This window comes from Pogona vitticeps, chromosome 1, assembly GCF_051106095.1.
Source record: "Pogona vitticeps strain Pit_001003342236 chromosome 1, PviZW2.1, whole genome shotgun sequence".
In the NCBI taxonomy this organism is placed as follows: Eukaryota; Metazoa; Chordata; class Lepidosauria; order Squamata; family Agamidae; genus Pogona; species Pogona vitticeps.
Window position 1 is genome coordinate 42557886 of NC_135783.1, and position 24634 is coordinate 42582519.

Genomic DNA, 24634 nt, shown 5'->3' on the forward strand with positions numbered 1-24634 from the left:
GTCCAACAGGCTAACCATACCATTGCCATACTGCCTTACCATACTGCCTTTCAGTTTATATTTTTGAAAAATTGTCAAAATCCTGTTAACTTATTATAATAAATTTCACTAGAGTAGGTCCATTGACTCAATGAGGATTTAGTGAGTTACAGTTAGAGTACTGCCATTTAAATCAATGGAACTTTTAGCGGAATTGAGTCACCAAATCTCCATTGACCAAATGGAACTCTGTAGAGAAAGAAGAAATTTTCTGATAATACACATTGGCTGAAATCCTGTTGCTTAGTGTAGTAAACTGCACCAGATTATTTAATACACTAAGCGACAGGATTTCAGCCAATGTGTATTATCTGAAAATTTTCTCTGCAAAAAGTTGTGTGCATTCTCCCAGGGCTCCATAAAGCAATATTTTAACTCTACATAAAGCTGAGTTTAATTCCCATTTCCACCTATTTGCAATTTCTTGGGCAATGATCTACCAGTTAAGACTCCATTAGATATGCTTAAGATGGTAGTTCTTTAATTTGCAGTTCTGGAGTTAATAAATGATGTTGTTAAGTTACAAGGAAGTCCTCTCTCTAATAAATTATACAAATAACTGCTCTGCTAATACGTCTTACTGTCAAGGCCTGTTTCCTTGCCTTCTGACCTAAATGCTCTCTTCCTGTCCTTTTTCAAAGCACTTTTATCCCATTAGTCCTAATTAAACTTCTTTCTTTGTCTCCTAGTCTGCCTGTATGGTCACATAAGGGCTTCCAGCTGTTTCCAGGTTGTCTGTCATAGCCCTGCAAACTCTCCAAAGACAAAAATCCTCCTAGTTGCTGAAAGAGATTCACTCAGTTACAATGGCCCATTTCATTGTCATGTGCCATTTAACTTCCCATTGTATGAAGTGAATAAGCCATTCACAACCACAAACCTATCATCATGATGAGGCTCCGTGTTTTGGGAGAGCATTCTGATAACTGCTCCAGAAATAATTATTGCTTAGGAGGGTTGTGAGCTTGTGCAGTGTACTTGTGTGTATCTCTTTCTGGATATATTTGAGCATTACAGTAGATGTTGCGAACTTTACCAGGAAAACTGTTTTTATTTGAAGTAGTGTTATGCTGAGTCAGACCATTTATTCATCTATGTTTTTCAAACTCTCCAACCTAACAAGATAATTTTCCTGTTCCAGAATCCCTGCCTGAGGCATTTTCAGTTTATGGAGGGGACCTAATCAGATCAATTGGATTATATACTTTTTTGCTTTGTCAATAGAAAATACATCACATGCTTTGGGATGGGGAACTTGTGACCCTCCAGATGTGATTGAGCTGAATATAATCTGGATGCACATCATATCTCACCAAAGAACTGACAAGCATTCAAAGAAATCCAGGTTTCCCATTGCCCCCCCTGCCCCGGAATAATGACGAAAGACAAATATTATGAGATAAACATGGGCCAAACTTTATTGAATATTCATTATAGCCCACCATCAAAGGGGGGTCCTGCCATAGTGCAGAATCAGCAGACCCCTTACCAAACAAATGGGTGAGTCCCTAGGCCCCAACTTCTTTTTCTGTCCCTCTGCCTATCTCCCAAGTGCACATTTAGCTCTATTATTTTCTTATACTAGGCAACAAGAATTTTCATTCTCTTTCTGTATACGCATATACACATGTGGTGTTGCCAAGAAGCAAGATTCACCAAATAGCTGAGCTACACACAGAGAGAGGTAAAAACTGTGTTAGCCCTCTCAAGCCCAACCAGGGCTGAATATTTGAGCTTGGGCACAGATCAGGGATCATTTTGTGATCTCATGTATGTCATGTGATTGCCGGGAAACAGCTCAGTATTGACAGTGCCACAAGCAATCCAAATCCTACCCTACATCTATGAAGCAACTTAAGCTAAGTAATAGTAACTTCTTGAGACCAAGTCGGTAGGCATCATGTGTGACCAGGGATTTAAACATATATTTCCCCTTGTGTGAGATCTTCCAGCTATTACACCACACTGGATTTCCTCACAGTCTCTGGTGAATCACCATATAAACTGACACAATTGTTTTCTGTATCAGCAATATCCTGAATAGATAAGTTGATTTTAACTATGTCTTTGGGCCAGGCTAAGAAATGTTTTTGAACAAAGTCCTCAGAATAGTAGAGACTTACAACAGACACTTTTTTCCTACATCCTTTTATATCCTTCCAAAGCTATCCCATATTCTGCTCCATAACACCAGTTTGAATCAAAGAAAGAATGAGTAGATAAGTTTGACAGTTCCTTCCCGTTTTCTCCCAAGCCGACTCCTCATCTGCTCTTCCTGCCTTTCATTTTCCTCTTCTTTCCTTGGGGAAAGCCAAACTTTCTGTATTATGCTCAGTGCACCTTCTGTCAAGACTTCAGGCAGGATTAAAAACATCAGGCAACATTACAAATGTCACTTTCCACATTAGCTGATGGGAAACAAAATGTTTCTTCTTTCCAATTTATGTAAAGAACTTAATATAAAATTGGATTTGTACAGAAAACTTTCCTAGGCACATGCAGCATGGGACTCCTTTCTTGAAAAAACAACAACACCTCACTGTAAAGAAATAATTGAATTCAGATTTTATTTTTAGATGGCCATGACAAGCCACTGAAAAGAATATACAGTTCAATACTTAGCTCTTGCACTGTCTGTGAAACTGCCAGACGATGAAGTTAATTAAACATAAGAAGCAGCGTTATAGAGGTAAATTCGGAAACACAGATGCTCAGCATAAGAGTTCCCTGAAATAAGGAGACTCCTAAATTGCAGACATTTCAGTCAGCCCACATCAACAAATAAAGGTCAGGTCCTTTCTAAAATTAATGTCTCTTAGTTGCATATTCAAGACTAGAAATGGGGATACTCGGCTGGTCCACTTATGCAGGGAGCTCTGCTCTCTTCCTGCCCACCTAGCAATTCAGTAGCCATGCAGAGAGACTCGTCCTCCCTCTCACTAACTGGAGTGGCCAGGCAAGCAGTGAGAGAGTGGAGTTTCGGGATCGATTTGAGCGATTGCAAGGATGAGTGAGGCTGCCACGCCACCGGATACGTAAGTGGACAGGCCAGCCACAGGGGCCAACCCCTCGTTAAATCCAGCTAGACAGGGATATTCGTATATGAATATGACTACCCCCATCTCTATTCAAGACCAAGCCATCCTCAAATATTTTGCACCTCAGTGGGGTTTGTTTGTTTTGTTACAGTCTGCCAAGTCAAAATCAGCTTAGAGCAACACTAACAGGGCTTTCAACGTAAATGAGGCATTTAAGGAATGGTTTTACCAGTTCCATGCCCCCAATGAGCTTCCCTGGCTGAACTGTAATCAAACCCAGGCCTCCTGAGTCGTAGTCCATCACTTTATCCAAAAACCACACCACAAGTTACCCCACATTACTGAAATATGTTGTCCTTGGGAAAAACCTTTTCCTGCTACTCTGAGATTGCAGTTAAACTCTGGGAAAACAGGGAAATCTGAGGGTCTCTGCTAGTCTGAAGGTTCTGGGGCTTTGTGACCCATGGCTCTACTACACCACTGGTTAGAAGTGGCATTCAATGGGATTAAAAAAATCCTGGTTCATTATTGATATACATTATACTGGGATTTGTTTACATTACATGTAAGCAAAGGCTGTTGACAATGAATGTCTTGAAATAAACAAATGCTGCTTTTCAAATATAGTAGGGTTTTTTATGTTCAGTGCTCTGGTCCTTCACAGATAAGTAAGTCTCACTAGAATAGGCCCATTAAATCACAAGTAAAGGTGTTCAGTACTTCAAAGTCCCACATCCTCTCACAAGGGCCCACATAGACAGAGGCAGCTCCTGGAGGAAGGCTGGCAGGGAAACCAGGCCAGTGCCACTGAGTGGCCTGCCTGTTAGAGGAGGTGGTGCTTTGAAGCACCAGACACCTGTTTGACCCATAAACGAACTGTCCTGATAAATGAAGCAGCACATCATGTCCATCTCTAATCAGAGGGAATTTGGTGAGCAAACTCTTCTGTAAGTTCCTTTGATTCAAATAGGTCTACTCTTGTTGTGACTCACTTTAGCATAATATGTTGCAACCAGAGTAGCCCCATATGAATCAACAGAGCTGACTCATCAAATTCTCAGGGATTCTCTAGTCTGATGTTCTATGTTAACGATCAGGATTTCAGCCATTCTAACCCAACCTCTCTTTTTTTGGACTGGTAATTGGCTTTTTCCAGTTTTCCAGGGCTTTCTCTCTCTGCTGGGAGAAAGGCCTGATTACAACTCTGAACACAGTGGCTTCCTAAGACAGCCACAGGAAAAGGAGTAAGGAAATTTAAAAGGGCAATGGAGACAGTTTTCTTTGATCCTTTCTTAAAAGGGTAATGCAGGGAGCTGGATCTTTTCGATGTTTTCCATTGTTTCTCCACACACCCTACTGAGATATGGAAATAAGTGCAGCGGCCGCATGGTACAGACTTTGGCGATGTAATAAATGGCTTTGCAGTAGAAAAGGCAAGGAAGGCTCATTTCCTCCATCACCACCAATTCAGAATTTTCTTTCGTTTTTCTTTCCCTTTCCGAACTACTGTACTCATCATGATTTGTGAATGCCAAAGACAATGAATGTATCAGGATTATTTGAGGGGTGTCTCTTCTCTCTCTTAGTGCCTTTGCACTCTTTGCTCCACCCTGTTGATGCCCATGAAACTCACAAAGTCAAATGTAAATGTTTTTTAAAAGGGTAGTGCACACTCCTAATTTTTTACATTGTGGAAATGCTTACAAAAGAAAAACTGGGCCATTGGTCGTGTCACCTGAACCTTGAACTGACATTGAAAACAAAAGACACATTAAAATATTGATGCTGATGAAACCAGAACATATTGTATTTACAAAGGAAAAAAACGAATGCTTTGATGACACAGTAAATCAGGAGAGGGCAACTGTGGCCCTCTAAGTTCTGTTTGTCCCATTGTTTGATTGGGCACATCAGAGCTCATGGGAGTTTCAGTCCTCAAATACCTGGAAGGGCCTTGTTTTACAACAAGGCTTGATAGCTGTGTAGGTGGGAGAGTGGTATTATATATCATTCTGCTCCAGGAGCCTGCTTTGTTGTTGTTCTTTTTTGATAGGAAGGAAATAATAAATAAATTGATGTGTTTTTCATTTCACTAACTTGCCATCTATGCTCCAGAACATTTCCCTGATAGTGTAAAAGGTTGAAGCAAGTAAGAGAAACAAACAGTTGACAGCCTCATTTGGCTAAGATTAAGTGCAGAGAAAGTCATTTCACATATCACTGGTCTTTCTCCAAACTAAACAGCTCCACCTCTGTTTTTCCTCTATTTGCATATGCTCATAAATCTTAGCACAGAGGCATGCCAGCATATTCCTCAGGAGGGTAGGTTTGGGAGGGGACATCTCCATCCAGTCTCTCAGAAGCCCCATCAACAGACAGGGGAGCATCCCAATTCTTAACTGTTGCAGACAGTTCAACGAGTGAGCTGAGCACTTCATAGCAACCAGCTTTTCCTCTGCATTCAAATATCCAGAAACTGCTATTGTCAATATAATATTTTCTGTCATTAGCTGTGTACAGTAGAGATGGGCATAAACTGGCATATTGGTGGTTCATTATGGTTCGGGGTTTGTCGCTATGCACAAACCACAAACTTTCACAGGCTTTCTGGCTAAATGAACTGTTTCAAGGTTTGTACATTTGGGACTTCCAGGAGCAAAAGAACAGCCCTGAATTAGAGATGTCAAACTTGCAGCAAGCCTTCAGCTGGTGCTCCTCCAGGTTTGGCAAAGATTAGATTTGGGATGTCCAAATCATAGCCCCTGAAAGAAAGCCCCTCCAGGAAAGTGCTTTTAGCAACTGGGTAGAAAAAATGTTTTTCAAGAGTTGTGGGGGGCGGTGCAGATAAGGAGGCACAGGCTGTTCAGAAAGCAACCATCTTAGTCCTAACAAGTCACCTGTAATTAGTTCCTTTTCCCAATAAATGAAATATGATTATATTCCTTTGTCAGACCTCACTTGGAGGTGCTCTGTATGATCTCCCTTACAAGACAACCTAACAACAAACCTACAGGGTGAATCACAGAAACCTGCTTTTTAGTAAAAGGCAAAAGATTTATACGATCTGAAGAGAAACCAGAAACCTGCTTTTTGACTACAGCTGACAAAAGTTTTCTAGGTTCGTCATATCTGAGAATACCCCAGTAAAGGATTAGCACCAGAATGAAATCGGACATAGACAAGCATTTCCTTCCATATGAAACTACCTGGCAGTTAAGATCTAGCCAGGGGGGCCTTTTGAAAGGGCCATCCTTTAAGGAGGTAAGAGGGATGGCTTGTAGACAAATGGGCCTTTTCAGCAGCTGCCCCCAGACGATGGAATGCCCTCCCGAATGAGATTCGTCTGGCGCCGACGCTTATGACATTTCGGCACCAGGTCAAAACCTTTCTGTTCCAGAAGGCTTTTAATTGAAATAATATCAGCTGTGGGTCCAATGGCAATTTTTAGAGTTTATATTTTAATTGCATTTTAATTGTTTTGACTTTTTATTGTATTTTAAACGTTGTAAGCCACCCAGAGACCTTTGGCTAGTGTGGGTGGCATATAAATTAAATAAATAAATAAATAAATTTCCAAATTCCATGGGGTCACAAAGAATACTGGAGTATTGGAGATAAGTTAATGACTAAACAACAACAATATCAATGTTTTAGTTATTTTTATAGTAACACGTTGTGGTAGAGGAGCATCGAAAGATTCAGTACTGTGTGTGATCCTGTTCTGTTATATTCTGTGGTAGATACTAAGGTGATGATGAGGTGGACAATGTATGTTGTGCCAGAGCCCAGTGGTTTGTAGCATTCTGATGGTTTAAAAAAACTCCATACTCTTCCAGTTATTTTTTAGAGATGGGAAAGGTGGTTCCTTTTTTCAAATGTCAATTAAAATAGCAGCTATCTCCTTTTTTGTATGTCTTGAGTCAATAATAATAATAATAACAACCATGCACTGCCAAGTCAATATGAACTTATGGCAATCCTTTCCAAGGGTTTTTGGTCTTATATACTCAGGAATGGTTTACCATTTCCTTCTTCTGAAGTGCCTTGGGACTGTACAGCTTGCCCAAGACTACACAGGGTAGCTCTTCTTACAGTGGGGAATTGAACAGCTAACATCTGGCTCCGTAGCCAGGTGCTCTGGCTCACTGAGCTACCTTTCAACATTAACCTTCCATGCTATGATTACCGATAGATTGCTGCCCTTTTCAGAGGAGAGTCATTTCTTTGAAGGGCGCTCAGAAGATCATGCTGTTTTTGAAGATCTTCTCTTTTTAGTTTTCCTGACCTATATGAATCTGACTAGTCTGGCCTTTGTCACAGACCACTGACCATGCTGGCTAGGACTGTGGGATATTTGAGACCCAAAAGGCTGGGTGGATTGAGAATAAGGGATGTGGTTCTAATGGTTGTTGTGGGTTTTTCAGGCTCTTTGGCCATGTTCTGAAGGTTGTTCTTCCTAACGTTTCACCAGTCTCTGTGGCCGGCATCTTCAGAGCACAGTGCTGTCCTCTGAAGATGCCAGCCACAGAAATTGGTGACATGTTAGGAAGAACAACCTTCAGAACACAGCCAAAAAGCCCGAAAAACCCATAACAACCATTAGATCCTGGCCGTGAAAGCCTTCACGGATGTGTTTCTGTTTAACGGCTCTCTAATCCAAATTCCACAGACAATTAACATTCAGGCGGCAGATTGGGGTCACTCAGGTCAGGCCAGTGTCAGTTTTCTCCAGTCCTTTCTATAGCAAATGCATTGTAAGAAAAGCAAGGCTTTTCTACATAAACAGTACTAATTTGCAGGTATATATGCACATTATGCAAATCATTTTTCTTCTTCTCTGCTTTTGACATGAACAATTTCTGTTCTGTGATAATCTGTAAATAGATTCCAAAACTACTATGAATATGCTCTGAGAACATGAGGGGCCATCTCAAGTTTTCTTCAGAAAAACAGAAGGGCGAAAAGTTACTGTATTTGTCCCTTGATTCTTAATGAATGAGAACTTGAGATACCGTAATTTTTGGGAAAAGCCTCTGAGCTTCCCAAAACCTATCTGGAAATGTTCATCAAGAACAAGCTCAGTCTAAATTTTACAAATGTATGTATTTTACAAATGGTCTCAGTTTCCTGATAGTGTTGGAGTAATTTAGATTTAAACTAAAACATAAATGTAAGTTGATAGCTAGAAGGTAATCAAATAGTTAAAAAAAGTAGAAAGTTGATTTTTTTTATTGAAAAATGAATGGATTGGATGCTTGTGTATTCTGTGTTCTCCTATCCTTAAAACCTTTCTTCCCATCCCTTCCATTTCCTTTTACCTTTTGTATTCCCTACCCTATTCCTAGTAGTTTAAAAATAAAATATTAAAAAAAGAGAACAATCTCAGTCTAAATTGAGATGGGCAAGTTTGTCAATCTTTAATTAAAAACTTTTTATTTTAAAATAATAATAATAATAATGGAAATAATGGAAATTTGGAAACAGCTTTCCAGCACTCATGCTAAACACAATTGCACATTTGATTTAATTTGTTTAATAAATCTGTAAAAAAAATTAAAAGGTTGGGGTAATTAAGAGGCCCAATGAAAAGACATAATGTTAATTTATCACAAGAACTCAATCACAGCTCTTGATTTTTATATATATGATTGAGTTCTTGTGATATATATATTTAAAGGAAATGGCTGGTTTTTATTAGGCATTTTAATTAGAGCTTGTTAATAGATACATTATACAAATTAACCTCCAAGAAAAACATCCCACAATTGTTGCAAAGGAAGAAAATTGTGTCATGGAAACAGACTATACTTAACATAAGCAGTTCCAGAGAGGTGCATGTCAGCATTAGAGATGGGCATGAACTGCCGTTCCATGGTTCCATGTGGTTCAGAGCTACACCTTCTTCTGTGGGTGCCCCAGCTCCGCAGCCCTGCTTCCTCCAGCTGGCACCTACTCAGAAGCAGTGGTGCTCCTTCCCAACCCTGCCTCCTCCTATGGGTGCCCACTCAGGAAGCTGAACCACTGCATGACCCACAGAACAAGCTGTGCAGCTGAACTGCCGAACTGCGTCGAAGCATGGAATGGTGCTGTTCCTTCATACATGTGAGAATGTGAGAATTTTAGGTTTTAAATATGGAGAAAACAAAAATGTACAAATATGTACATTCAAGCCCAGGGCTTCAAATACCTAAGTCTTAAAAATCTGAGTTTGAACATCCAACGATGTTAGTGCTAAACTTAAGTTGCCATCTCAGTCATTTACAATCATTCTTAAGATCTATATGGCAGAAAGATACAACATATACCTTTCCATTACGGGAATACCTGTCAGGATTGAATTTGGCCAGAATAAATGGGGAAGAATTTCATTTTCTGAATATTTTTTTGAATTTTCTAAAGAAATTATTATTTGGTATGCAAAAGATTGAGATTTCACAAAATTAAATGTGAAAGAAATTGAAATTGAAAGATTTTCCCATTCCTATGTATATAGCAGCTTTAGGCATTTCTACTGTCAATTCTGCCCAGTATTAGAGGAGATTATGAATACAAGCACATCATATCATACAAACCAGAAAAACTACAATATTTTAAATATATACCATATGTGCTTATAAATATATAATAACAATGAATAAATTCAGTTCAACAAATCTTCCTTGTCAAGCCCTGTATGATATTATTCAGAAACCTCTTGTTTTTTTGTCGTCCCCCCCGCCCGTTTCCAATGGGGGGTGGTTGGTTTTTGGAGTGTTTTTTCCCATTTCTGATGGGTCTTGGGGGGGATTGTTTTTTGGTTTCCCCCCTCATTTATGATGGGTCTTGGGGGGTTTGGTTGCTTTTTGGGTTTTTTCCCATTTTCAATATGTCTTGCATGCTTCCGTTGCTTTTTGCTTTGTTCTCTCTGCATTTCCAATCTGCTCCATTTGTTTTCTGTGCTTTTTCAACGGGTCCTGCATGCTTCCCTTGCTTTTTCTTTGCTTTTTGTGCATTTCCGACCTTGTCCCTTTGTTCTCTCTGCATTTCCAATCTGCTCCATTTGTTTTCCGTGCTTTTCCAATGGGTCCTGCATACTGCTCTTGCTTTTCTTCCCCTCCCACCTGTTTGACCAGTCCCTGGCAGGAGCACAGGTTTGCTTTTCCTGCCACCTTTCTGAGCAGATGATCAGCCAAGGAGGTTAGGCAGGGAAACTCATGCTCTTTCCAAAGACTGGTCAAACAGCTGAAGAAGAGGAGAGGAGTGAACGCTGGCTGGTGAGTGGCGGATCCATCCAGAGAGGCGTGGAAAGGGAATGAGCAGCAGGTTTGAACTGCTGCTCATTCTAGCTATAGATAGATAGATAGCTATAGATATCTTGCGATAGATAGATAGATAGATAGATAGATAGATAGATAGATAGATAGATAGATAGATAGATAGATAGATAGATAGATAGATAGATAGATAGATAGATAGATAGATAGCTAGATAGATAGATAGATAGATAGATAGATAGATAGATAGATAGATAGATAGATAGATAGATAGATAGATAGATAGATAGATAGATAGATAGATAGATAGATAGATAGATCATATATATATATTTGGTCCACATTTGTTCGTAACATACTGATTTTTTTCCCAAAAAAAATGCTATCTATACTTCAGCTTAAAAGACTGATGAAAAAAAGGAACACAGTCTGGTAGTTTCTTGTCGACATTACTGGACGTTCACAAATGAAAAAAAATACCAGTGAAAAATAACTGAATTCACTTAAAGAGAGAAAGAAAAGGGCAGTCTAAAACTGAACTATGCTAAATAAATTCACTGCAAGAGAACTGTGGATTTTCTTAGATTCGTATATTTTATGAACTATCTATAAAACTATAAACACAGAAGCCTTTGTATCAGCTGGAATTAACTTACTCAACTAATTGTCTTCATGGATTAAGTATCTCTTGCTGAGTAAGTTAACTGCAGCTGATATAAATTCGACTGTTTTTGCAGTTTTTATTATCTTTGTTTTGCAAAAAGGTTCAGAGGAGGCACCGGCATGGATAAACTTGCTTTGTCCACTTGACTTATAAGAGCAGGTATATACAATGGTCTTTAAAGTATATGGATTTTAATGGCAATATCAGTATATATTTGAAAGGGGTATTTAAAGAGTTTAAAAATATTGAAAAGCTATTTGGATAGCTCAGTGGTTTATGTTTCTGACTGTGGAAGCCAGAGGCTGAGAGCTCGATTCCCCATTGTGCCTCCTAGGGGAAGAGCCAACCTGTGTAAGGTCTTCGGCAAGCTGCACAGACTTCTGAGTACCCTTTACCTGAAGAACTCTGAAAGGCGTTGCTGTAAATCAGAATTGACTTGACAACATTACTATATAAAGAATCTTGAAGAGTAGAAAGTTCTTACCAAAGAAAGGAAAAGGGTGAAGAAAAAGATCCCCACCCTACTCTCAAAAACACACCAAACAAACAAACACCAAACAAACAAACAAAAACCCAAAGCCCACATCTTTCTGAACTGGCGTAAAGAAGACATTTTCTCCCAAGGTTTCACATCCATCTACAGATCATGTCAAAAATGGTTGAAATGAAATTTGCACTGACACTTGTTACCAATATATATTCACGCATAGTGAGAGAACATTTTTTTCCTGCTGTATAAGTTCTGTTTCATGTCTCACACATTGGAGCATAGTGTGGAGTCTGGGTCCCAGAATATCCTCCTACCATTGCTCAGTTATGGTTGGTTTCAGTATATTTTCTCATTTAATTGTCTTAAAACTCTTTGTCCAGATTGTAGACTTGTTACTGAGAATGTGAAAATCTCTTGGTTTCAACTCCATTCTGTTTCCTCTAAACTCAACCGACATTTTTCTTCTCATCCCTGTTTGTGTTGGGTTGCAAGACTTCAAGCTTTCCGGATGGGAGGAGAGGTCCACCCCTTTCTCCCTGTTTATCCCTCTTCCTCATAAAGGAATTCGAGCTTTGTGTCAAAACTTTCTTTAAAAGAGGCACTTTCCCAAGAACTACTTCTTTTCTGAAAATCTGAAGAAATAGTTTAATAATTATGTAGAGATCAGTTTCCATATTAGAAAATCTCCTTTACAGGATTTTTTTACTGGAAGGGAGGGGCCATGGAGTTTACAGCTATAACTGAAAGCTTCAGTTGGAAGCTCCAATAGCCCTGCTATCCAATAGCCCATACATTCGGCAGGAGCAGCTGATCGTCACCTCCTTCTCCCTCTCTCCTCTCTAGGAAGCCTTCTATGAGACTTCAGTTTTACATTGTAGCTGGAGCTATACAGCTGCATTTTTGCAACCTAGAAATGAGTAGCTCCTTTATTCTTTCGCATGCATCTTGCCATCATAATAATGTCTTACCAAACCTCAGAACAAACCAAGAAAAGAAATTACACTATGTTTCTTGGGATGTGATGGCGCTGCATGTTAAACCACGAAAGCCTCTGTGCTGCAAGGTCAGAAGACCAAGCAGTCGTAAGATTGAATCCCCACGCGACGGAGTGAGCTCCCGTCACTTGTCCCAGCCCTCCTGCCAACCTAGCAGTTCAAAAGCATGTAAATGTGAGTAGATAAATAGATACCACCATGGTGGGAAGGTAACGGCATTCCGTGTCTAGTCGCACTGGCCACGTGACCACAGAAACTGTCTTCAGACAAACACTGGCTCTATGGCTTGGAGATGGGGATGAGCACCGTGCCCTAGAGTTGGACATGACTGGACTAAATGTCAAGGGGAACCTTTACCTTTATCTGTGTTTCTGAAGAACATCTAAGCAGCCATGGGTTTTGTCACTGTTTGCACCAAGACAAACTTTATGTTGTTAATAATATAAGACTGATAATGTGAACAATTAACAATGCAGAGAAAGATGCTTCCTCTGGTTTGTGCATGTGTGTATTTCAATAGAAATTGATTCTGGTTTTATTTATATAGTTCTCACATTTATTTATACATTTTGTCTAAATTTTCTGCCTTAATTAAAATGTGTGTGTGTTTGTATAAATTTTTTTTTAGTTATCGCTATTTTTGCCTGTTTGTATTTGTAGATGTACTTGGTGCACACGTTATATCTCCAAAGTGCCCCAGAAACCTTGCAAAAGCTTGAACTTTTGAGACAAGATGTGTGGAAAGGTATCTGTGTTTTGAAACAAATAGTCCCGGCATCTCTTCCTTCAGAGGCCATACAGCCCCAAAGCGAATAGAGAATATGTGAACAGAGGTGTTAGGATTTTCATTCCTTGAATGCAAATTGTTCTACTTGAGAGACCAAGTTAATGCAGGTAACAGCCTCTAAATCAAAAAGATGTCATGCACGGACTACTTACAAGCAGAGTGCTTCTAGGTTTTTAATCATCACATCAGTCAGTCACTAAGCATGCTATACACCTAAGCAGTGTAACAAAGATGATCAGATTCTACCATGCCAGGTGTCAAAAGCTTGAACAGAATGTGGTTTTCTAACTATTCTCTCCTCTGAGAGGTTTCCAGCTTGAGAAGATACGAGCCATAGGAGGAAAGCTTGCTCTATTGTGTGTGTGTGTGTGACATTTGCCTAGGAATGTAATTTGTTTTCTCTTAAAAAATAATAATAAAGAGATAAGATAATTTACTTTTAAGATCTTCTGGAAGTCTTTCATCATGAAAAATTGGGTGGAAGTCACCTGTATTAATGTTCTATATATTCTTCACTACTCCTATTTAGCAGGACAGTGATTGATAATATTCAGCACGATCATTAAATTGAAACAAAGTGATCTGCTAGGGAACCTGGATTTGTTTCTCTGTCACTGTCAGATTATTGTCATATTTAGACTAGAGATGGGGACAAACTGCCAAAATGGTGGTTTGTCCTGGTTTGTGGGCCATTGAAGTTGACGAACCATGAATCTCCTCCCCATGAACTGACGAACCATGAATTGGTTAGTTGGTTCGTCACAGATTTTTTAAAAAGCTGACACCCACAGCCTGCCCCCTTACCCCTTCCCACTACCCTTGTCAACTCTCCATCTTGGCGGCTGCACTCTGTTCCACCACAACCACCATCTGTGGCAGCCTCAGAAGCCACCATCCACTGCTACCTGCTGTGATTGCCTTTGTTGCTGTGGCCTGCCTTAAGGGAATCTCGGTTGTCCGTTGCAAAGATGGCGGCTGCAGCTTCCCTGCCCTCAAAGAAGCCAAAGCCACCATATTGGCAAAAGGCAGCCAGTATCCCTTACAGCAGGCCATGGCTGCAGAGGCCACCACAGCAGGTGGCGATGGATGGTGGAGGTACCAGATGATGGCAGCGGCTAAGGGAGGGAGGGAAACAGGGCAGGACACAAGTTGTGGAGGTGGGTTGGCTGTGGGGGTGGCTGCCTGCCTAGGGGCCTGCCAGTCAGCTGATCGGCAGGCCCATAGGCAGAGAGGGAAAGATACCTTTCCATATCTTCTTATGGGGGACAAACAAACATGGGGGAATATCTGGAATTCATGAATATTTAATGAATCAGTGATTTTTAACAAATATCACATTTTGTTTTTTTATTCATCCCCATGTCTAATTTAGGCCCATGTGCCAGCTTCAAGCCTCTGCAAGGATCTGAAACCTATTAGAATTGCACCTATAGAGAATCTAAGAGAAACCACCTAATTTCTCCCAGAGGTTTTTTTCTAAATGATCTGGTCAGTCGCCCTATTGTTTTCTTGGTTGACCTCTGTATTGCTGAGATTTTTATTCATTCATTTTGGAAGCAATCCAGTGGTGATTTTGGAATTGAAGGAGAAGCCAATGGGGTGTTGTTGTTGCCCAAGGAATGCCCAAATTGTCTGCAGTTCTCACATTCTTTGGCAGGGGGGTGGTCCTCCAATGTCCTTCATGCTGAGATGACTCAAGCTGTTGACAAAGTCATGCCCACACATGTTCACCTGCTACCCTTAAACAAATATTTTGCTTAGATTCTTGAGGAGTTAAAAGTAATAAAATAAAATGAGAACAAAGCAGTGTGGGAGATGCTGGGAGCCATAGTCCAAAAAAAAAAACAACAAACCCAACTATGAGAGGGACTATGTAGAAAATGATACCAAGTCTGAGAAAACATAGGTCTAACTATGAAGCCATGTGTTGATTATGGCAACAAAGAAATCTTAGTTGTTTGCCTGTACTGCATCTGTGTAGTAAAACTTAGCAAGCTTTCTCTGATTTGAGAGACTTGCTACAATGTGACCAACAGCATAGAGGGACATCTTTGGATTTCCAATGTGATCTGCTTTTGCATTACACAGATTAAATTGCTACATCCCCTGCAACAGAATCAGTCCTGCTGCACATTAGAGCACAATCAGATCAATTTACCTTTCTATTTTTGCAATTCAAAGGTTCATTTCAATGTTGTTAAATTAATACTGTACTGCCATTCAAGAGGATAATGGCAACTAGATAGTATGAAGCACTTTCTTCTTCATAGTACATTAGAGCACCCTTTCAGCTGGAGTTACAGAAAGGTTTCTAGCCACTGGATCTGAAATGCTAATTATCGTGGTTGGATCCAAGCTCCAGCATCTGTGTTAGAGATCAGTTGCTTTCTAATACTTGCAATGTGTTCTATGTCTTTCAGAATTTATCTAGTGTGGAAAAAGCATCATTCTATTCTGAATTATTTACATCTTATGCAACATCCTGTTACACTTCTATGCTTGTTCATCATTTAGTCTGCAGAGGTTAGTGATTTTTTTAAAAAAGAATGCTAATTAATAAGAATTAATTAAACATTCCTTTTAAAAATCATTTTTCAGTTCTTCCTGTACTGTAATAACATTCTGTTGTAATAAGCAATTTGGTAAGAGATGTGTCTTTATTATTCTTGAAAACTATATATACATATTATATATATTCTTTCACTTTTATTTTGAGATCCACAATATTGTAATGATTAATTGTATGAGCAGCAAACTGGGACACCTCTGATTTAATTTCACCTCAGCCATTATCTCATTAGTTAGCATTAGGCAAACTACAAAGGGAAGTTCAGTATTAGAGCACATCCTTTGTATGTGGACGATGCCAAATTTAATTTTTTTATACCTAATACTAAGGCAAGATATAGCGCAGGCAGTTAGGGCATATAATGCAACCTCTGATTGAATAATATCTATCAAATGCCTGGGAAAAACCATCATGCAAATCTATGTTCCAACTACAGATACTGAATAAGAGGAAATGGAAAGCTTTTATGGAAGCATCCAGGAGGGAACTGTTCACCAAAACAAGACATGCTGATAATCATAGATAACTGGAACTCAAAAATAGGAAATAAAGCAGAACTAAATTTCATTTAGTTGGGTCAGAAATTTCATTAAATGGGTCAGAAATGAAGCAGGAGAACAACTCATAGAGTTCTGCGATGCCAACAACCTGTTTATTTCAGATTCATGTTTCAAGTAACTGAACACATGGCTATACACAGGAAGACCACCAGATCGCAAATATAGATATCAAATAGGTTATGCAATTGGCAGGAGGAGAGGAAGGAGGAGGAGAGGAAGAAGATATATTCTCTCTACCAAAACAAGACCAGGAGCAGGTTGTGGCATTGATCATGAGCTGTTAATATTCAACATTACAGAATGCTGAAGCAGCACACCAAAAGAATTGTAGTGCCAAAATATGATTTAAACAACATTTCTGATGAATTCAAAATCCACATAAAGAACAGGTCTTCATTACTAAATTCAATTGACAAAAAAGTAGTACTGTGAAATATTATTAGATATTCTTAGGGGAGAATGCCAAAAGACAATTCCTGTAACAAAAAAACTAGATAGATGACAGAAGAAATGCTTCAAATTGGTAAGGACATGTGAGAAGCAAAAGGTGACAGAAATAGAGTCAGAATCCTGAATGCCACTTTGCAGCCACCATCACCTAAAGACAAATAGAACTATTACAATTATCAGTGCAAGGAAATAGGGGAGAACAATAAAAGAGGGAAAACAAGAGATCTCTTCCAGGAGATCCAATAAATCAAAGGGAATTTTAGGCCTAAATTAGGAATGTGGAAAGACCAAAAGAGAAGCACGCTATCTGGTGAGGAAAAAATAAAGAAAACGTAGATGCAGTATACTAACATTCTATACTGAAGAGATAAATGGGTTAACAGATTCCTTTGAAAAGGAATCCTACTGCTAAGAACTGACAGTTCTACAAAGTGAAGGCACCTGGAGATGATTGAGCTTTTCTCCAGACCTTGCAGGCATCCTCAACCCCTTGAACTCCTTCCCCTACTCTATAAGGGGCAAACTGTGTTGAAGTTTTGCAGCCTCGCAGGCTGCTTTTAGTAGGTTTGGCTGAGAAGGACCTTTCAGACCTGGGCTGATTGTCAATCTACCAAGCGACAACCAATAGTTCCTTCCTGCCTCTGAATTCAAAGAGAGCCCTGTCTCTCTGCTCTCAGCCTTTTTCCTCCCTCTCTGTTGTATGCTAGCAGTTAGTCAGTTTGTTGTGAGTCAGTTAGCCTGTTGCTGAAAATCAATTCATTTCTGCCTTGGATTGCATTTGGATTGTCTATGGTCTTTGCAAATGAACCCATCTTTAACTACTTTTGCAGAAGAGCAGACAGTCAATTGAGGGCAGAATCCTTTCAACAGGAATGAGCAGATATGGGGAATTGCAGAGCATACTCATGTGGGTTCGAGCCGAAGAGGCAGCACAGATGTCAAGCACTGATTTGACCTCAACAAGCTGCCCAGATACTTGCTAATTATCACCATGTGCAACTACCAGTGGAGTCGTAGAGGCAGTGACATTTTCAAAGGTACTGAAAGGTTGTGGAGATCCCTCTTCATAGTTACCCTTAGGGCTTAATGAGGCAGGCAAAATCGGAACAATCAGTTCTCACTTTACACGACATCAGAGGCAAATAATGGTGAAAAGAACGGAAGGGAAAAGAACTGGAGTTGTGGGACATTATATTAAGGAAGAGGCTTCAGGCACATTGTAGAGACTGAAGAATATTCAGCCCTGAGAATGTTCTAGAAATTCTAGAATTCATGGCAGTCCATGGATGACCACTATGTCCTCTAACCAGTGCTAAAAAGAAATTGGCTCCTATTTCTGTTGTCCTTTTCCCCCCAATATGTGCTGGAGTTGATTTCTAGAGATGTGGTCTCCTGCTGTCAAAACCAAGAACTCCAACTGTTCCCGCATAATTGTCCAACTCATCAGTTGTTGCAGTCAGCTGAAGTGCTTGCTGCTTTGGCTTCTTCGCGACTTTGCACCCCCTACCATCTTCTTCTTGCTTCAGTGCTCCCATCCTTCTTGTTTGAGAGACCATGAAAAAACTGGAATGGTTTTGATGGCTCTTTCTTTGCTCTCCCCATATTCCATAACTTTCCCTGCTTTGGGTTGGAATGTTGCTTGCCGCAACCAACATACCCCCATCAATCGGAATGCCATATCCTTGGGCCCCCAATCTATCCAGCTTAATTAGAATGTTTATGCAAATTGCTTGCTAATGTTTGTGTTAATTGCTTGCTAATGCCAATGGAGTGCAGTAATTTGTCTATTTCTCTCAGACTTTTCATTCCCACCTTTCTGTTGTAATGAGGACAGCAAATAACAACATCAAAAAGTAAAAACATACAACAAAATATTTTTTAAAATTAAATAAAATAAATTGAACTAAGTGAAATAAATTGAAATGTTCCTTCAAAGCTATTTTTTGCACCCACTGGCCTCGTGCCCCACCCCATCACCACAAACAAACAAACACATCATGTCCTCAGAGAAAACAGATAAATAGCCATCCCTGGAAGTCTCTAAAATGAGTGATTTCCCATTTGCAAAGGTTTCAGACCCTCTCACAGTGTCTAACATCAAATAAATCAACACCTATTCTTCAAAACAGGAAATAGACTGCTGGCCACTTTCAACACTGCCATTCTCCAAGTACTTGAGGAACTTATCCCCCAACTTCTTCGTCACATAAGTTAACCAAGGTCCTAGACTCAGTTGGCTATACGGGCAATTTAGAGCACTGCAGGGATGGACTATTGCTCTCTGACAATCAGACAGCATCTTTGCTGAAGCAAACCAACCCATCCCCAGGGTGGTCTTACCCACACCTTTCTGGTCTGTCAAATGGCTTCTTTTTGTCTCTCTGTGTGTAGGATCACTCTTAATTTGGATGGGTTGCAGTGTGCAGGATTGCTGATGCATATCCAAAGCAAGTCCTCCGGTTTGAATCAAGTGGCTCATAAGTAAAGCAGCCTACACAAGCTCACTCTGGGCCGCTAGTGTAGCCACACACCCTCAGTTCTTACAAGTAAATCAATGTGCATTAATTGTGCATGATCAAAGTTACCATTTGCTCTTAGATACATCTGAATATCATTTACAGAAGAACACTTTCCTAGGAAGCATCTTAGTCAGGCAACCACCACTGCCATCATGACATCATTCCAGATCAGTCATACAAATTAACTGCAAATAGGAAGTTCTTATATTGTGCTGGGTTACACTGTTCAGAACTTGGGAAGCACCATCTTCCTTGATCCCCCTCTCCTGACTAAAAACAATTAACCTTGTGGCATGTTGTCTGCTCAGACTTCTCCCAGTGTTTCCGATTAGTTAATTCCTTTTGATCAGTGACCACATCAATACTGATTCTTTATGATAGCAGCTCTTTCTGAGCATTGAATCAAGTTGTCAATTAGCAAGGCAAAATATAAGAAATGTTATAGTGCATTATTATAGAACAGAATGATGAAAGCTGCTAGAGGATTGAATAAATAAGGGTCAGACATCAAAATATTAGTCTGCCATTATCAACATGCCTATAGGTGAAGGCAAGAGGAGAAGGGGACGACAGGGAACGAGATGGTTGGGCAGTTACCAACATGAATTTGACCAAACTTCAGGAGGCAGTAGAAGACAGGACAGCCTGGCGTGCTCTGGTCCATGGGGTCACGAAGAGTCGGACATGACTTAATGACTAAACAACAACAAAAATAGGTGTAAGGAGAAATCAGATCAGGACTAGAGATGGGCACAAGTTAAAAAATGGATTGCAAGAGTCATCAAAATTCACTAATTTGCAGATTTGTATTTTTCAGAAGCAATGCCACCACAAACACAAATTGACATTTCTTTTGCAATTTTCAATTTGCTGATCCATTGGGCAATAAAATGCCCTCCCCAAGACACTTAGAGACACAAAAATCATAGAGAAGTTTTTTTGACTCTCCTTACAAGCCTTGTAAGGTTGCTGAAATTTGGATTTCAGATGTCTGAGTTATACACTTACAAAGTGTATCCCTCAGAAAAGTTTCCCCCAGGCACCAAGAGACACCAAAATCACAGAGAAGCTTCTCCTGATTCTCCTCTACAATTCCTCCAACTTTGGTGAAGACTGGGTTTTGGACATCTGAGTTAAACATCCTCAAAATGGGTCCCCCCCAGGAAACTGCCCTTTGTCAGTTGACTTGTGGCAGTACTGAAATTTTCCCCAAGCTAGCTTTTCCTGGGTCTATAACATGGATGTCCAAAACCCAATCTTCTTGTAGAGGAGAGTCCAGAGAAGCTTCTCTACAATTTTGGTGCCTCTAGGTGCTGGTAGGGGGGATTTTATTGGGTTTTAAAGTAAATATGAATCAATGAAACAATTCTCCATTTGTCAAAAAGAAAATCTTACATTCATGATTCATCAAACTTGATAAATTATGAATTGCGATCAATCACCTTTTTTCCCCAGTTTGTGCCCATCTCTAATCAGGACCATGACACATATAGAAATTCTGTGTTGGTATGATTTTCAGGATTGTGGTAGATTGTGGTAGATAACCCTGAACTAGATCAGGCCCCTGTATCTGGCTTTTTTTTAAAAAGCAAGCCACATACTGTATTTTCTCCATGTAACACATTTTATGTTGCATGTAGTAATCCTTGAGAAAGGTGCAATATGAACTCCAGTGTTAGTGAGGCAATATGCCTTTTATTTAGAAACAGAAGTAGGAGGGTGTTGCATTCATATTGCATTTGTAGAGGTCCCAGTGGGCAGGGCCTTTGATCTGACATAGCTCAATTCCTCTTACATAGTTGTGTTCTTAACTGCAGCTTTCCCCCCTCTGTTTTTCTGTTTTTTGGAGACGAAGGACTTGACAAAGGTGAGGGAAGTTGCATGGGCAAAGCTCATGCTATATTCATTAATGAGTCTCCATCTGAAATGAGAATATGTGTCACAGTCTCTTTGCAGTGCCAACTCTAGGCTGTGTTACTTCTGTTGGTATGGGAGATAGCTAGCTCAGAAGCAGATGGTATAAAATCCAATAATCCTGTTCATGTGTAAAAGCCCTGCAAGACGCTGACCACCCAATCTTTGGCCCGCTGAATTCCTTCAGTTTGTAGCTGATTTGAAGAAGGGGTCCAAATACCATGTTAGAACTCTTGTTGTCCCTCCTGATATTCATGGAGCATGGAGACATAACCAGGGAGAAAACATTTCAGGTCATCAGTTAGATTAACCCAAATGAAAAGAATCCTTCTGCAAACGGTCAGTTCTTTTCATCAGGAATTCCCTGCTGAGCTACTTTTCTGAAAGGCAGTAAAAAATGTTTAAATAAAAAAACATGAAGCACTGTGATTTTTGCTTTTTAGAGACTCCTGGCAGCTAGGCAGAATGTAGAAATTAGGAAAAAACCCTGTCTGTTCTTGATAGGTATCATTTTGAATACAAGGAACTTGCTCACTGTATTCTTTATGGTATTGATAGCAACAATAAAAGAAAATATGGTGCCAAAATAATCACATGTGACTTGGAATGTTCACCAGCTATACAAAAACATGAGAACTACTGTACATTACTACAAGACTATGTTGCTCTCTCCTCTTTTTTTCAGTCCATAAAAAAATTTTTTTGCATTTTTAAAAGGAAAAAAAGAGAAAGTGATACAGTAGCCTTGATCATGGGTTCAAATTCTTTTACAATCACATAATTTTAAGTCCATCTGTCATCTTCCATTCTTAAGCCTGCCAGACTAGAAAAATAGCAAGCTATTTATAATGTTGTAGCAAGGATGTAACAAATCCTGGTTGTGCACATTCTTGTGTTAACAATTCCTACAGACAGAACCTTTCCAGATACATCAGACTATTGGAGATGCCAACATCAGCACACAGTACCTTTTATAGACAGAGTCAGCCTCACAGAAGACAATAGGTCAGTGTATGGCCATGTTGCCAAAGGATGTTTTAATGCTTTAATTTTGGAATGTTTAAATTTTGGGCATTAAATTGTTTGATTTTAAATATTTTATGTTTTAAATTTAGTTCACAGAGTTCTAAAGCCTTCCCTGAGATGCTATGATATAGAGTGGTCAGCAAATAAATAAATAAATAAATAAATAAAGGTAAAGGTAAAGGTAAAGGTTCCCCTTGACATTTAGTCCAGTCATGTCCAACTCTAGGGGGCGGTGCTCATCCCTGTTTCCAAGCCATAGCGCCAGCATTTGTTCAAAGACAGTTTCTGTGGTCACATGGCCAGTGCGACTAGACACGGAACGCTGTTACCTTCCTACCGAGGTGGTACCTATTTATCTACTTGTATTTGCATGCTTTCAAACTGCTAGATTGGCAGGAGCTGAGACAAGCGACAAGAGCTCACTCCATTGCGTGGATTCGATATTACGATGGCTGGTCTTCTGACCTTGCAGCACAGAGGCTTCTGCGGTTTAACCCGCAGCGCCACCACATCCCTTATTGGATCATGGCCCTCATCAAATTTGCCACCACAGCCATGGAAAAATCCTGGGTCCCCCCCCCTAAAATAAGGTACACTATTTCCCAGTCCCTTGTTTATCATCAATTTCCATGTCCCTTGTTTACAGTCAGAATCACACTTAGTTCATTCACAAAGGCAGTTCCACTTATAAATGTTTGAAATAAAAAAAACTCCATCATCAGATTTGACAGTTCCAACAGAAGTAAATAAGTGGGGGAGAGGAAGGAACCAGTGGGTTTGAATGTAGAAAGGTAGCCCTTTGCCACCCTTGGATTAAACATCTGACCTAATAAATTAAATAAATAAATAAATAAATAAATATCAATTGGTCAATTTTAGAGCAGTAACTAGGACGGAACTAGTTTTTGCTCTAGGACAGTAGAATTTAGAAGGCAACAGAATCTGAAGATAAATTTGCTGGTGTGTGTTATGAAAATAAATGGGTACACCTTCCAGTCCTGTTTACATTCCTTTTGGGGGGGGCATACATTGTCTCTTTCTTTGTGGGCATCACATTCTTCTCCATTTTTTATGTAGCATTCATCCCTATGCCCCAGGTTGACATGGCTGGGAAACCACACTGCTTGCCTCTGGTGCCAAAATTGCTAGGCTGTGGGGCTGTGGAGAGCTGAAATTTGCTGTCCACCCTAGTGGGAATTAATTTTGTTATTAAAAATTTCCTCTTTTTTTGTGTGTATGGGCAATTGGACAATACAGCCTAGGAGCTTTCCAGGGTGCCCCTGGGGCCAAGCTGCTTGATTGAGTTATACCTAAGATTATATTTCCTTGTTTATATCAGAAGCACCACAATACAATTAATAGAATGCAATACATTATAAAGCCTAGATAATGTCAGAAATCTTCCATGGTACATGTTGAGGGACACAGATTTCACTGACATACATATGAAGTTGCCTGTACTTCAATGCACTCACAAAAAAGGAACTACGTTTTTTGTCATTATACCTAAATATTTTTATCTGTTCTACAGGAATGTCATTCAGGCCTACTGCCTTGCATAATTTTTGAAGCTAGAAATAACTTTGCCCAGTGTCCTTCCTGCTATGCTGGTGGAGCTATGGAACAGACTACTGGCCAGTGTCTATATATATTACACTTATAAGAAAAATAATAAACAAGGCAGATTCAGGAATTTTGTTTTGCCCAAAATGTGCAAATTTGCAAGTGGGACAGGACACCTCAACTTCTATATGTTTCGGCTGTCAGCAAACACGGGTCCAAAAACACGTGTAAGCCTGGACAGAGAGCAATCAGGAGTTTGCACATGCTAAAATGGGCTGAGTGAGTCCAATCTCAGCTAGCCATGATACAACACTCCTTCTCACAGATTTGCCCACATAAGAACACCCTTGTACTCTCAGATATTATTATGAAAAGGTCAAGTGGGCTATGTAGTCCTTAGACTTAACTTGCACCACTGACAGGACTCTAAGTAAGCTAGGCCGAGGCAACACTCTCAGATGACCTTATGACAAGTGTACTGTTCAGAAAACCAATTGAGTTTTATAATCTTTATTTTATTAAAGAATAAGCATGTTACTAAGTATCAAAGCCAAATTAAACCAAAGCAAATAAACTAGCATTGTGCTTGGTTAGTTACAAAGATGTAGTGAGGCAAAGAAAACATGAAAAATAGAAAAGTGTTCAAAAACCTTACAAAAACACAAAAAGCCATTAAAAAGAATAAAAACAGTTCCAGTCCAGGAAATCATTAGTAAAAACAAAATAATCCAAGTAGGTTATAAAAAGGCTATAGTCCTCAGTGATCC